This window comes from Stenella coeruleoalba, assembly GCF_951394435.1.
Source record: "Stenella coeruleoalba genome assembly, chromosome: 1".
NCBI lineage: Eukaryota > Metazoa > Chordata > Mammalia > Artiodactyla > Delphinidae > Stenella > Stenella coeruleoalba.
Window position 1 is genome coordinate 55701955 of NC_137169.1, and position 15829 is coordinate 55717783.

The window sequence follows — 15829 nt, forward strand, 5'->3', positions numbered from 1 at the left end:
GCCAAATGATAAACAAGATTGCAAGAGGAATGTTCACTCAAAGAAAACAGTAGGATGAGAACATTGGGAACTCATTAGAGGTGTCCATGTACTTAAACAATTAGAAGCATGCATGTATTACACTAAGATATCACAATGTATTTTGCTGATTTATTTCTCTCTCTGTGTCCCTCATTAGACAGGGCTTGGTTGAGGGCAGGAACAATGATCCTGCACAGAGTAGGTACTTAGCATGTGTTAGGTAAATGAGCAGGTCCTTCCGTGCGGCCTGGAGGACTCAGGTGTTAGTCAGACTCATGGGTCCTTACACGTGTGTGTGTGTGTGTGTGTGTGTGTGTGTAAAACTGTCAGTAGGGTCCACTAAGCTGGAGTTGGGAGTGCAAGAGGCTTGTCGGAGACAGTGTCTGTATAAGATAAAAGAGGGGTTCTTCCCTTTTGCGACCATCGCTGAAGCGCTAGCGGTCGAAATGAAGTTCAATCCCTTTGTGACTTCTGACCGAAGCAAGAACCAGAAAAGGCATTTCAACGCGCCTTCCCACATTCGCAGGAAGATTTTGTCTTCCCCTCTTTCTAAAGAGCTGAGACAGAAGTACAATGTCCGATCCATGCCCGTCTGAAAGGATGATGAAGTTCAGGTGGTAGGAGGGCACTACAAAGGGCAGCAAATTGGCAAAGTAGTCCAGGTTTACAGGAAGAAATATGTCATCTACACTGAACGAGTGCAGCGGAAGAAGGCTAATGGCACGACTGTCCACGTGGGCATTCACCCCAGCAAGGTGGTTATCACCAGACTAAAGCTGGATAAAGACCGCAAAAAGATCCTCAAACGTAAAGCCAAATCTCGCCAAGTAGGAAAGGAAAAGGGCAAATATAAGGAAGAAACAATTGAGAAGATGCAGGAATGAAGTAATCTTGCATACAACTTTCATTAAAAACTGTTAAAATGGAAAAGATAGAAGATAAAAGAGGGGAAGAAGCAGGACTGTGTAGGAAAAGCCTGAGACCATGATCTGAGAGAGTCTTGGATGACCCACTGGGAAGCTCTGGAACAAGATTGCCCATCAGAACAGGCCCACATTGGGCAAAACCCACCAGGCCCTAGTATCCTGCCATGCTTAGCTGTTGGCTAGGGGTTGCTGAAAAGGAGCATGACCTCGGCTCCTAAGCTGATCCTGAGGCAGCTGCTGAAGATGCTGATCTCTGGAGGCTGTCAGCCAGCAGGGCTCCGTGCAGCCAAGCAGCCACTTCGTTCCTGAAGGGAGGTCTCCCCATCTCTCCTCTGACCTCTCTCTCATCCTCTCCTCTGTGTATTGGGAGACAGAGAACTCCATTTCGCCAGGGCGCCCGGTGTCCCCAGTATTGGGCTGATATTATAAGTCAGTTAGCCAAGAGGAAGGGGCTGTGAATTGCCACTGTGGTCCAGCACCAGTAGGAAGTACCAAACCCCAGCCAGGGCAGGGACAGTTTTGGATGGCACTGGCTGGCCCCCGAAACCCCCGGGCTAGCTGACCTGGTTCGCCCTGGTCGTTTCAGTAACCTCACAGGGCCAAGACCACGCATCTTACACAGTTGAAGTTTATGGCCCCACCTAGGATGCTATGAGGGGATTTTATTGAATCTTTATTTTCAATTATAAAAGTCAAATGTGGTCTTTGTAGACAATTGAGACGATGCAACCTATTCTAGGAAATAGAGTAAAAATCTGTCATGATATCACCTCCCAAAGACAATTATTAGCAATTTTGTGTTTTCTCTTCCAGTTACATACATAACAAAATATCCCCCCTCTCCCCATTTATCAAATGTCATGTACATTTCTCAAAGACAGACAATTCTTGTTCGTTCTTTAGCATAGCCTGAGACTGGACTGAGAAGTTCCCAGGCTAAAGTCAGATGACGGAGTGGCTTAGAGGAAGGAGGGTGGGCTGGGCAAGGTGGAGCTGTCACTTCCAAAGCTGTATTTTGCTTTGGGCACTCTTTGAGGGTAGAACTGAGGATCCTGGGACCTCATCATGAAAGGACTTCTTTCCTCTCTTTGTGTTGGGGTCAGGTTGGGCTTGTGGATGTTTACGGGTCTGGAAAAAAACACGGGGCTAAGGCAAACTCACGCGTTGGGTCCCTGCGGGTGTATGACTGCCACCCATGTCACCATGCAGAATGGCAGACCAACTCATCTAGCTAACCTTTACTAAGTGCCTATGTGTGATAGAATATTCTTCTTGCCCTGAAGGAGTATAAAGTATAGTGAGGGAGATGGGAAAACTGACCTTTAAAATACATTCTGGGACTTCCCTCGTGGTGCAGTGGTTAAGAATCCACCTGACAATGCAGGGGACATGGGTTCCAGCCCTGGTCCGGGAAGATCCCACATGCTGCGGAGCAACTAAGCCCGTGCATCACAACTACTGAGCCCGCATGCCTAGAGCCCGTGCTCCACAACAAGAGAAGCCATCGCAATGAGAAGCCCATGCACCACAACGAACAGTAGCACCTGCTCACCTGAATGAAGACCAAACGCAGCCATAAATAAATAAATAAGCTTATTTAAAAAATAAGTAAATAAAATAAAATACATTCTGATATCTACTAAGTAGCAAGAGGTACATAATACAATGAGAGAATAAAGGAGGGAGTGTTTATCTGCAACATATGTGTCGGGTCTCCATGACTGCGTTGGCTGTCTAGAGAAAGGGGCAGTCAAGGGTGAAACAACACCATGTGTAAAACACAAGGGTGAGAGGTATGCTTGGGGAAGAGACGGATGCTTAGTGAGACTGAAAACTGGGCACGAAAGGGATGGGGCTTTGCATGATTAATGTCACTGAATTAAAAAAATAATGACTGAATCCTTATTAGGTGTTGGGCTAGGGATACAAATTAAATAAGATGGAATTTTAAGTCACAGTGTTATTGAGAATGAACCAGGAAACATTGATTGAGACCTAGCAGATTCAAGAATTCCAGGAGTTCTACTATGGCAGTTCTCAAAGTCTAACTCAAGCCAGATATACTTTTAGTAATACCAAATTCTTGGTCTTCCCGTCCAGGAGAAGTTACATCTGAAATATAAAAATTAACCAAATAATTTAGTTTATAATACCTTTTAAACAAACTCTTTCTAGAATGTGTAGTTTTAAAACATATCTAATGCACATATATTGTTATGGGATGAATTGTGTCCCCACAGATTTATACATTTGGGGGAAGTTCTAACCCCAATACCCCAAAATGAGACTAGAATTGGAAATAAGGCCTTTAAAGAGGTGATTAGTTAAAATAGGCTGTTAGAGTGGGCCTTAATCCAATCTGACTTTGTGTCCTTTTTTAAATTTTTTATTTATTTTATTTTTGGCTGCGTTGGGTCTTCGTTGCTCTACGCGGGCTTTCTCTAGTTGCGGTGAGCGGGGGCTACTCTTCTTTATGGTGCGCAGGCTTCTCATTGTGGTGGCTTCTCTTGTTGCGGAGCACAGGCTCTAGGCACAGGCTTCAGTAGTTGTGGAACACAGGCTCGGTAGTTGTGGCCCATGGGCTCAGTAGTTGTAGCTCGTGGGCTCTAGAGCGCAGGCTCAGTAGTTGTGGCGTGCAGGCTTAGTTGCTCCGCAGCGTGTGGGATCTTCCCAGAGCAGGGTTCGAACCCGTGTTCCCTGCATTGGCAGGTGGATTCTTAACCCGTGTGCCACCAGGGAACTCCCCTGTGTCCTTTTAATAAGAGGAAATTTAGATGCATAAAGAAACAACAGGGACATGAATACACAGAGGAAAGACCATGTGGGATTACAGCTAGAAGGCAGTCATCTGCAGGCCAATGAGAGAGGCCTCAGGAGAAACCAACCCTGCTGACACCTTGATCTTGGACTTCCAGCCTCCAGAACTATGAGAAAATAAATCTCTGTTAAGTCACTCAGTGTATGGCATTCTGTTCTGACAGCCCTCGAAAACTGATATACATGTGATCTGGCCAGATGTGTACATACATTTTAACACATACTTTTGTTGTTTTTGTGTTTAAAAGTCTATACTTCATCCTGTAGAAATCAGGAACCATGTAGAGTTTTTGAGCAGAGTAGTGACAAGATCAGATCTCTGTTCTAAAAAGAAAATTCTGATGTCAACCAGGAGGCCAGACTGGAAAGAACCTAGAAATCTAATGAGAGGCATTGACCTCAAGCGGAGGCTCATCCTCAGTCTAAAGTTTCAGAACTATCTGGAGAGTAATGCAGGGGTGCATTAGTGAGCTCATGATGGGAAATGTATTTTGCACAGTTATACCCATAGGGCTGAATTTAAACTTTTATCACCGGCTAGACTAGCCTGGGTGGCAAAGCATTCTGGGGGAAGTTGTCTTCGCTTGTCTGTGAGATCCCTGAGTGTTGGACACCAGTCTCTTATAGAAAACTGGTGCATTTCTTTTGCAAATGTTTGCTCTTCTTTATTTGGTGACTTGTCAACTCAGATATCTGCTTGTTGTGCAGGAAAACTTACTTGCTTAGTGGGTAAAGAGATTTTACAAATCCAGCATGGAGGCAAAAGAATAATTTTGGACTTGAAATCAAGACCCCAGGGACACATACAGTGGAATGTTATTCAGACTTAAAAAGAAGGCAATCCTGCCTTATGCGACAACACAGATGAACCATGAGGAACTTATGCTAAGTGAAATAAGTCACTTGCAGAAAGACAAATACTATATGATTCTACTTATATGGGGGTATCTAAAATAGTCAAATTCATAGAATCAAAGAATGGAATGGTGGTTGCCGGGGGCTGGAAAGAGAGGGAAATGAGGAATTTAATCAACAGGTATTAAATTTATTTAAGCAAGATGAATAAGTTCTAAAAAATAAGTGCTATACAACCCCATGCCTACAGTCAGCAATAGTGTATTGTACACTTAGATCTCAGGTTAAATGTTCTTACCACAACAAAATTAAAAATTTTTAAGAAAATAGGGTTCAAACTCTGACTTGTTTAAAAGGCTGCTGAGGGGGACTTCCCTGGACGTCCAGTGGTTGAGACTCTGCACTTCTAATGCAGGGGGCGTGGGTTCGATCCCTGGTTGGGGAACTAAGATTCCACATGCTGCGTAGTATGGCCAAAATGAATAAATTAAATAAAAATAAAAAGCTGCTGATTTGCTTAGGGCTAAGGGCTTTCTCCTCCTCTGTGCCTTGATTTGCCCATCTGTAAAATGGAGAGATGAAGAAAACGAACAGTTATTCAGCCCTCTTATGTCTGAGACACTATATACACGTTATCCTATTCAGTACTCAGAATAAGTCTGTTAAATATTACTCCACATGTTTGGCAGATGAGAAAACCTTAGTTTGTCCAAGGAAGCAGGGTTTATACTCGAGTCTAAAGTTTCATGGCCCATGCTTTCTAAGGTTCCTTCCAAGGCCAAAATGCTGTAATTCATGTGTGTCTGAAACGTTTTGGCTGAATAAACACTCATGACTAATCAAGCTGCAAAGTAAAGACAATAGATTCTCCAGTGATTACTAAGTGGCTATGGAAGAACCACTCACCCTGCAGGGAAACACAATTTCTCACTGGAAGAGAATATAACAGATAAAAGGTGGCCAACAATCAATTTTTGAGCAGCAGATGGCATTTTCTTGGGTTGAAATTGTAGGAGCCTGGAATTTGGCAAGTGCTCTAGGCATTATGAAGAATAAATGCTCTAATCTCCAATGGCTTTAGGAGTGGAACAGGCATGTTAGATCTAGGTAAAGGGGCATCTTTTGAAGTTGCTGCTAAAAGGATCTCCTCCTCCACTGACATGAAGCAAAGGAGAATAATCCAGGTCTCCCAATTCCAAAGCTAGTGTTCTTTCATTGTCCTCAAGTAGCTTTATACTCTGGTTGAGAAAACATGTACAACACATATCTGTTCAATTCTTCATTCACTGACTCAAAAGCACTTATTGGACAATTTCAATGTGTCAGCACAGAGTTGTATACAGAGATATAAAAGCAGAGTCTCTGTTACACTTGATTTTGTCCCTCCCAAATTCGTATGTTGAAGCTCTAACCCCAGCACGTTAGAATGTAACACAGTTTGGACATAGGATCTTTTTTTTTTATACTTGGAGTATAGTTGATTTACAATGTTGTGTTAGTTTCAGGTGTACAGCAAAGTGAATCAGTTATACATATACCTATATCCACTCTTTTTTAGATTCTTTTCCCATAGAGGTCATTACAAAGTACTGAGTGGAGTTCCCTGTGCTGTACAGTAGGTCCTTATTAGTTATCCATTTTATGTATAGTAGTGTGTACATGTCAATCCCAATCTCCCAATTTATCCCTCCTCCCCCACCCACGACGTAGGGTCTTTAAGGAAGTGATCCTGTTAAAATGGGACCCTTGGGGACACCTATGACTGTCGTCCTAGGAAGAAGAGATTAGGACACAGACACAACAGACAGAGAGATGACCACATGAAGACACAAGAAGATGGCCAACTGCAAGCCAGGAAGAGAGGCCTCCGAAGAAACCAACCCTGGGACTTCCCTGGTGGAGCAGTGGTTAAGACTCGTGCTCCCAGTGCAAGGGGCCCAGATTCGATCCCTGGTCAGGGAACTAGATCCCACATGCATGCCACAACTAAGAGTCCGCATGCCACAACTAAGGATCCCGCATGCTGCAACTAAGGAGCCCACGTGCTGCAACTAAGACCCTGCACAACCAAATAAATAAATTAAAAAAGAAGAAGAAGAAGAAGAATAAACCAACCCTGCTGACACCTTCATCTTGGCCTCCAGAATGGTGAGAAAATTAACTTCTGTTGTTTAAGCCACCCGGTGTGTGGTATTTTGTTACAGCCACACTAGCAGACTAATACAGTCTCCCTGCTTTGCAGAAGTTTCAGGGACAAAGCAGGCAGTAAGCCACAGAGGGGTGTCCAAGGAGGCACGGGCACACACAGGTGGGACTTCCTCCTCAGACTGCAGAGGGCAGGGGTCAGGAGACAATGCCCGGAGAAGCATCACTGCAGGCAAGTCCTCCAAGATGAGTAGGAGGTAACCAGGAGTCAATGTGAGCAGAGGTAGAGAGAGTCTTTGGAGACAAGAAAGAACATGGCACCTGCAGGGAATGGCAAGTCGTTCAAAACACAACGATGGGGCTTCCCTGGTGGTGCAGTGGTTGCGAATCCGCCTTCCAGTTCAGAGGACGTGGGTTCGAGCCCTGGTCCGGGAAGATCCCACATGCCACGGAGCAATGAAGCCCATGCCCCACAACTACTGCGCCTGTGCTCTAGCGCCCTTGAGCCACAACTACTGAAGCCCATGCGCCTAGAGGCTGTGTTCCGCAACAAGAGAAGCCACCGTGATGAGAAGCCCGTGCACCGCATGAAGAGTAGCCCCGCGCACCGCAACTAGAGAAAGCCTGTGCACAGCAACGAAGACCCAACGCAGCCAAAAATAAATAAATTTATTTAAAAAAAATTGCAACGATGGGAGAAAATGCGAGTGCGATTGTGTGGTTCTGACACAAGCACACTAGGAGTTCAGAGACAGGAGACATTATTAACGACAACAAGGATACTATCTTATATTTTTACAGCACTCTACAGTCTGTAAAACGCTTTCTCAGGCCTAATCTCTCAGTGGCAACAGGAGAATTGAACCATTTCATACACGTGACTAATGAGGGTTGAGAGGCTACATGGCTTGGCCGCAGCTTTACAGGAAGTTAGTGGCAGAGTCGAACCTAAAGTTCAGGGCTCTTTCTTCCCAAGTCCAAGTGGGATGCGGGGGTCAGAGGGCCCTTCGTCAAGCGCAGCTTATGCTTCCTTGTCTCTGACTTTGCCCTGCACGCAGGGCAGCCTGGGGACAGAGCAACCCAGGTTTGGTGGGCCCCACCGGACAAGAAGGAGCTGGAGTAGAGCTCCACAGAATCCTAACACACCACCTCCTAGGGCGGAGACAAGGGCGCTGACCTCTGCTCATCCTCTCACTCACTCTGTCTCTAATGAAAGGGTGTTTTCGTTCAAATGGAGACAAGAGTAATGGTGCCCACACCGCCAGTGCTCCGGCCCTGCCTGCCTCTCAGGCAGGACGTTTTTAACTCCAGGGACCCCATCCAGGGATGGACATTGTGCAACATGGCAGGGGAATCCCCTTAGGGTTGATGTGCTAGAAAGGCGAAAGAGCAGTAAAAATGTGCTAGGTGTTTTACAAATGCAAGAGTCTTCTTATCTGTTTGGAATGGATTGTGTTTAGGACCCTGGAAAGGGGAGAAGGAAAGGTTCTGAGCAGTCATTTCTCCCTCACTCTTTGCCTGCATCCGTGTAGCAAAGGTGCAGGTTCTCCTACCCCCCATGACCCTTGGTTTAACTGTTTCCATAGTTCTGGCCTGAATATCGACTGCCAGTGCCTGGGTCTCTTTGGAAGAGGGCATTCTCCAGATGCCGGTGACCACTGTGCCTTCACCGGCCGCAGGCTGGGACTCCCAGGGAATTCATGCCTCCTGGGAACAGCTCTCCACCATAGTGTGATGTGAGCTGGTGGATAAGCACCCCAGCTCCTTCCTCTCTTGTGCGGTAACTACATTGACTCCCAGAGATCTCCAATCAAGTGAAGCTCTGGTTGTCCATAGTGGTGACTTGCTTAATATCACAACAGTTACTGGTGTCTGTTCCTTTCCTATCTCACTTCCCCACTCCTCTACCAGTGTCTCCAAGAGTCACCTTCCAAACGGACCACTTGCACTCCGATCCTTGTCTCATGGTTTGCTTCTGGGGAAACCCAGCGAGGACCATGCTCCCTGTCCAATGAGTTTTTTGCTGCTTTGGACATTGTGAAAGAGGATGGCCTTCCTATGCCCTTACAAGCTAGGGAGACACAGACAAATCATTCATTCATTCATGCGTTCTTCACTCAGCAAGTACGTTTTTTTTTTTTTTAATTAATTAATTTATTTATTTTTGGCTGTGTTGTGTCTTCGTTCCTGTGCCTGGGCTTCCTCTAGTTGCGGCGAGTGGGGGCCACTCTTCACCGCAGTGCTCGGGCCTCTCACTGTCGCGGCCTCTCTTGTTGCGGAGCACAGGCTCCAGACCCACAGGCTCAGTAGTTGTGGCTCATGGGCCCAGTTGCTCCGCGGCATGTGGCATCTTCCCAGACCAGGGCTTGAACCGTGTCCCCTGCATTGGCAGGCAGATGCTCAACCACTGCGCCACCAGGGAAGCCCAGCAAGTACTTATTAAGCATTGATCCCGTGCCAAGCACCATGTTGGGGGCCAGCTGGAAATCTTACCTCCTAGGGCTCTGAGGAATCATCCATCACCCACATCCTAGCTCACACACCCAGGCCAGCACTACCTGGATTGGAGGTGGGAGTGGTACCCGGAGAGGCTTCATGTGAAGGAGGTAGGGGCTCAAAAAGGGGAGGAGAAGACAGAGGTTCTGGGAATCTGTCGGGGCGGGGAGGAGGGGTTGGCAAATGACATGAGTAAACGAAGGCCAGTGGGTGGGAATGAAATTCACTTCTGCAACGGGCAAAGGCTCAGGGTGAGTACATACATGTGGGCTTGGTGAGCGCCTGATTCTTGGGGTCATTAACTCTCAGGGCTGAGAAGGGCCTCAGAGGTCACAGGCAGATCTCCCTCATTTGACTTCCCTGATAACTGAGGACCAAAGAAGAGAAAATGATTTCCTCGGCCCTTTATGCTCTGAGTGTTCTTCCTCTTGAGAGAAACAGGCTAGATCAATGTTTCTTCAACCCTTTTTCATTAAAGCCCAGGAACCGTTGTAGACATTTTTCCTAATTGCCCCCTCCAATGAAATCTTAATACCACCGGTATTTGTGTATCTGTTATGTACTATATGTCTGTTCATACGCTATACGCATAAAAAGATTAAGATTTTTTTCAACCTCCAAGAACCAATATTTGCCCCCTTGGGGGCGATATTGCCCTTGTTTAGAATACGTGGGCCAGAGAGACTAAATGTGGCCAGGTTTCCTAGGCCTTGAAATTCAGGCAAAGAAACTGGATTTGGTGCAGTAAGCAATAGGGAGCCATAGTAGGTTCTTGAGCAGGGGAGATGGAGTGAGGAAAGAAGTAAAGAGTCTACCATACGTAACAGTATCTATCAAACACTGTGTGCCAGCTTCTTTGCCAGCATTGTAGATATCATTAAGAAAAAGGCCAGGATTGACATATACACACTACTATACACAAAATAGATAACTAATAAGGACCTACTGTATAGCACAGGGAACTCTACTCAATACTCTGTAATGGCCTATATGGGGAAAAAAGAGTGGATATATGTACATGTATATGATATACATATACATGATATATGTACATGTATAATCGATTCACTTTGCTTTACACCTGAAACTAGCATAACATTGTATATCAATGATACCCCAATAAATTTTTTTTTAAAAAAGAAAAAGGCCAACTTGGCCTTCCTATGCTCTTACAAGCTAGGGAGAGACAGACAGTGTTAAATATACACACAATAATTATTTATTAGAGTTGTAATAAATGCTACTACCAACTTTCTTTTCGTTTTGTTTAACCAACATTTATATACTCCTTGTTATGTCCCAGAAGCTATGCTAGGCACTAAATGAATATTAGCTCATTTAATCCTGTGAGAGAGGTATAGTTATTATACCCATTTTACAGATGGGGAAACTGAGGTACAGAAAGTGCCTTACCTCAAGGCACATGGCTTGTAAAGGTGGAGCTGAGATTCAAACCCAGACAGTCTGACTCCAGAGTCAGTGTTCTAAATCACTATACTATGATCTGAAAAATATAGTATATACGTGTACACATGTGTAACTATAATTCAGGCTGAACGCAGTGCGAGGTGCCGGTATAGATTCGCAGACCTCTTGCCATAACTCTAATGGAGCCAAGGGCTGAAAGTTGGAGACTGGTGGACTAGAAGACTTTTAATGTCTGTTTGACTCTAAAGCTCATAATCCCAGTAGAAATTGAAAAACAGGGTGAGAGTCAAGGCTCTCTCAACTTCAGCTTGTGTAACCAGAACAAGCCAGCTAACGTCTGGCTCCCTTCTCAGCAATGAGCAAAAGAGGCACACACCTCTGCGTTACATGCAGAAGAAATGTAACACAGGGGCTATAACTAAGTCACATACATGAGTCTGCAGAAAAGGACATATGTGCCCTTGGACCTGAAACTGGTGAGGCAGTGAAACCAAAAACATGTGCTCATGCTTTACTATGCAGCCACCTCTGAACTTTTTTCTCCACCCTTTTGACTGTTTCCACTGAATGAGATTTTTTAATGATAATTGTAGCTTACACAGGACTCATATACCTGCCGTGGTCTGTAATTTTTTCTTAAATTAAAAAAAACTGTTTTCCCTAGTGGTCTTATCCTGCTGCTCTAGAACGGCATCCAAGATACCAGTTTGAAGGACAATGAGCTAAACCCAGGAGAAACCCCTCTCCAAGCCTATATTCTTGTTGCTGTCCTGTCTGTTTACTTACTGAACACCTACTACATGCCAGGCACTATGCTGGGGGATGGAAATACAGAGATCAACAAATCGTAGTCCTGCCCTTTGGGGGCTCACAGATGAGTAGGGGAGACAGATAAGAACAGAGATCATTGCAATGCAGGGGATGTATATATATCATCTATATATATCATGCTCCACGATGTTTTTATCCTATAGATTTTTGCATATGTCATTCCCAGGGCCGAGAATGTGTTTCCTTGGCATTTTGGCAGGCTGATTCCTGTGGGATAGAGCATAGAGCAGGAACCCCTAGACATCAGATTAGGCTTCCTGGAGAAGGAGGAATGTGTAGGCTGGGACTTAAAGGACTAACATTCAGCTTGGATGTCAATGTCTCTGATTAGTCTTCCTGACCTCATTGGCTGAGTGAGGTATGCCTTTTTTGTACCGTTTAGCCTCTGGTTCAAACCCTTATTCCAGCAAATATATTTGTGACTGCTGAATAAATAGCACTTATCAATATCTTGTAATTGCCTATAGACTAGTTATCTTCTCCATAGGACTGTGATCTCTCTGAGAGAAAGGAACCTGTAGGATTTAGTTTTTATCTCCATCAATGAGGAGAGGTCTTGCTAAGATAAATACTCATTAAATGTTTGCAGATTCCAAGATGGATGGAGGAGTAGATGGATGGATGGATGAGTGGTGGGTAGATGGGAGCATGGAGGAATGAGTAAGTAACAGCGCCCACATGGAGGTAAGTGGACAAGTTGGATGGGAGGGTCAATGATATTTTGATAGAAGTGATGACTGAGTTAGGCCCTAAAGAATAATCTGGTGCAGTGCTTTTCAAACTGTAGTGCATTTATGAGTCATCTGGGGATCTTGTTACAATACAGTGATTCAGCAGGTCTGGGGAGAGGGGTACCACACTCTGCATTCCTGACAAGCCCCCGGTGGTACTTCTCCTTCTGGCCCTCAGACTGAACACTGAGCACCAAGTAAGAGTTTGGGGATAAGAAAGAAGACAGGAAGAAGGGAAGATGATCCAGACCGGTGCAAGTGTTGAGAGCTATGTTGGCTCTGCCCCGGTGCAAGCAGGGACCTCAGTGCGCATGCTCAGGGGGGAAGATAGGGGAGAGGGGATGGCATGGTACTGGTGGATGCACAGGACTGTCTGTGAGGGTATTGTTACCAAAAACTGGGTTCACCTCTTGGTGGGTGTTGAGCCAATAAACACAACCAAGCCAAAGATTGAGAGAAGGAAAGATTTGTTATTACTCGCAGCAAGTAAGGAGAACACTGTGGACCTTTCCTAAAGTGGTGTCTCCCAACAGCAAAACTGGAGAAGTTTTAAGCATATTCACGAAGGGGCTTGAGCAGAGGAGAATTCAGCATAGACCTGGGGCAAAAGTCGACAGATTCCACGCTTTAGTTGATTGAAGTCAGAAAGGTCAACATCACCATTCCGTCCTCCACCTGGGTGGGGGCCTTAGTTCCTGCAGAACTCAAAGATATATTATTATGTCTATCCCTTGAGGATCCAGGACCCTGCCCCAAGCCTGCACTATTGTTTCTTGACAGCTCCTCCCTTGTTCCTGCATTCCCTCTCTTCCCTTAAGATTATTAATTACTGAGATCTGTTCAAGGGCAAGCATGGTGGCCAGGCATAGATCACAAAATGGCTTAGGCCAAAATGGGTTCTCTTATGTCAAGAAAGCCATTCCTGGGACTTCCCTGGTGGTCCAGTGGGTGAGACTCCACGCTCCCAATGCAGGGGGCCTGGGTTCGATCCCGGGTCGGAGAATTAGTTCCTGCATGCATGCCACAACGAAGATCCCACGTGCAGCAACTAAGACCCAGCACAGCCAAAATAAATAAATAAATATTTTTAAAAAAAGAAAGAAAAGAAAGCCATTCCTGGTTCTCTTTTCCCAGGGACCCCCTAACCTATCTGTTTACAGTATGGGAAATTCATGCTTTCATGGAGACTCAAGAAGGCCAGAAGCAACGGACATAACACCCAAAGCTGAGATGAGGGAAAAGCAGGCTGAGAAGGGAACTAGTATTTCTTGAATATCTCTGCATCTCTATCTATATCCTGATCTAGATAGAGATATATCTAGATCTCGTATCATATATCCATACCTGCATCTATCAGTCAAACTAATTTTGTCCTCACAACAGCCCAGAGAAGATGCAGAAAATGGAGACTGTTTCCTTTCCTCCCTTCCTTCCTCTCTTTCCTTCTCTCCTTTATTCCTTCCTTCCTACCCCTCCTCCCTTCCTCCTTCTCTCCCTTCCTTCCTTTCTCCCTGACTCTTCTCTCTCTCTCTCTCCCCTCTTTGCTCTCTGTCTTGTTTATTGGTCTTTGTGCTTAAGTTGGTTAGCTCCCTACAGCATCCTTCTCTTATTGTGGCATAGGTTGCTCATTCAATTCCTGTTGAAAGTCACATAGAAAAACCTTTTGTATTGTCTCAATTTATTTTATTGATCACAGGGAAAGAGAAACATGAACCTTAAGTATTGAAAATAAATATTATAATATTTGAAAATATATTGGACTAGAAAAAGAAAGTGGAGATTCAGAAAGTTTAGGTTACTTGTTCCAGGTTTTACAACTAGTGAGAGAGTTGGTATTCCAGCAAGGGCTAAGTAGGGTGTGAAGACCCAAACAAGTAGACGGAGCTTCAGAGAAGAGCTCTCAGCCCAGTGGGGAATTCAAGTATAAATGAGAAATTTGCAGCCCTCATGCAGTGGTAGAGGCCAGGTCAGTAGACCAGGAGTCTGAAAGGCTGGGATCTGAGGGTGGGCAAGGGCAGGAGCCCAGGGCTCTTAGCAAATTCAGGGAGCAGCCCGATTCCAGATTCCCTGACTCCAGCAAAGCAAGGGCTGAAGTTAGAGGAACCGCTTCTGTCCAGATGGCTAGAGGATTCCATGGTGAAACTCACAGGAGAAGTAGCAACCATGGAGAGGGAGGAGGCCTGGTGAAGACAAGGGAGAGGGAGTGAGGAATATTTTATTAACTTGGTAAACAGAAGGATGGGAGAATCTAGAAGGGAAGGAAGAGCCTTATTTAACTTTCAACGATGTTCCTGTCTCTTGTCATAAAAAATCACAACCTTCTTGAGACATACATAGATTCTTTTCCAGCTGCACAATGCAATGGCTCTCTCCACCCACGCCCATTCATTAATGTTAAATAGACACTACCCATCTAATCTCTGGCAACTTTCAACTAAGAAACGTCTAAAATATGTTTATTTAGGAATGAAATTCGTTCACTTCGTTTGTAATGAGCTCTGTTATTCCAACTCACTACGTTATGACTCGTTTAGTCCCTTTATCAGAAAAGCTGAAGGTATATTCAGAAATCAATATTTTATACAAAGCTCTGTACAAATTAGGAATAAGTAGGAACTTCCTAGGTAAACATAAAAATAAACAGCATTCGTCAAAAGTCAAAATGACAGTGTTTAGAGTGTGACCAAGACACATGAGCCCCCCCAAGTAGGATAGAGAACATGAGAAGTCAGTGATGAAGAGACCGGGACACCGGAAGAATCTCTACGTGGATAAAGAAATCACAAGAATAATGATGGGAACAGTGTTGGGGAGAGTCACAGAGAATCAGGAGCTAAGTCAGGGACCTGGGGTTGGTAGATGTCTGCAACCAGGAGGGCGTTGGGCAGTGTGGTCTGATGATACGAGATTCACTGCTGGGGCTTGTAGGGTTCCTGAAAGGTCCTTTAATTCCTTTCACTCAGAGGTTGAAAATAGGGACCTAGTGACAAATAATTAGGATAGTTATATTTATTTTATTTAATAGGCGTACAGTGCTTATTATGAATCAGGCATTGTTCTGAGTGCTTTTACAAATATGAAGCCATTGAGACCTATGGGACAGGTATTATTACTACCCCCATTTTACAGATGAGGAAACTTAGACATACAGAGAGCTTAGGTCACTGCTTGAACCTTAAGAAACATGTAAATCATTCAACTGAGACACGAAGACCCAAAGAGGTGAAAATATTTGTGCAAAGCCAAAGAGTAGCAGGAAAGAATTGGAATCCCGAGCCCGCCGTGGCTCACGGGCCCAGCCGCTCCGCGGCATGTGGGATCTTCCCGGACCGGGGCACGAACCCGTGTCCCCTGCATCAGCAGGCGGACTCTCAACCACTGCGCCACCAGGGAAGCCCCAGCTTACTGCTTTTTAAGTGTAGCATCTTGCCCATTGCTCACATGTTAAGATTTTAGAAACAGTTGGGTCATTTCTGTGATGTCCTCTGCTGTCCTTTGTGGCTCTCCCAGACTTTGCAAATACCATTGGTGCACTTATGCCATTGTCCTGCGAATACACCAGACTTCAAGCTGCTGGCG

General features: G+C 45.0%; 1 pseudogene across 1 annotated transcript; it reads left to right on the forward strand.

Annotated features, from left to right (window-relative positions):
• The first annotated feature begins 434 nt into the window (after positions 1–434).
• On the forward strand, positions 435–905 carry LOC307187566 (large ribosomal subunit protein uL24-like; annotated as a pseudogene). The gene has a single exon. The product of its transcript is annotated as a large ribosomal subunit protein uL24-like (transcript).
• The last annotated feature ends 14924 nt before the right edge of the window (positions 906–15829 follow it).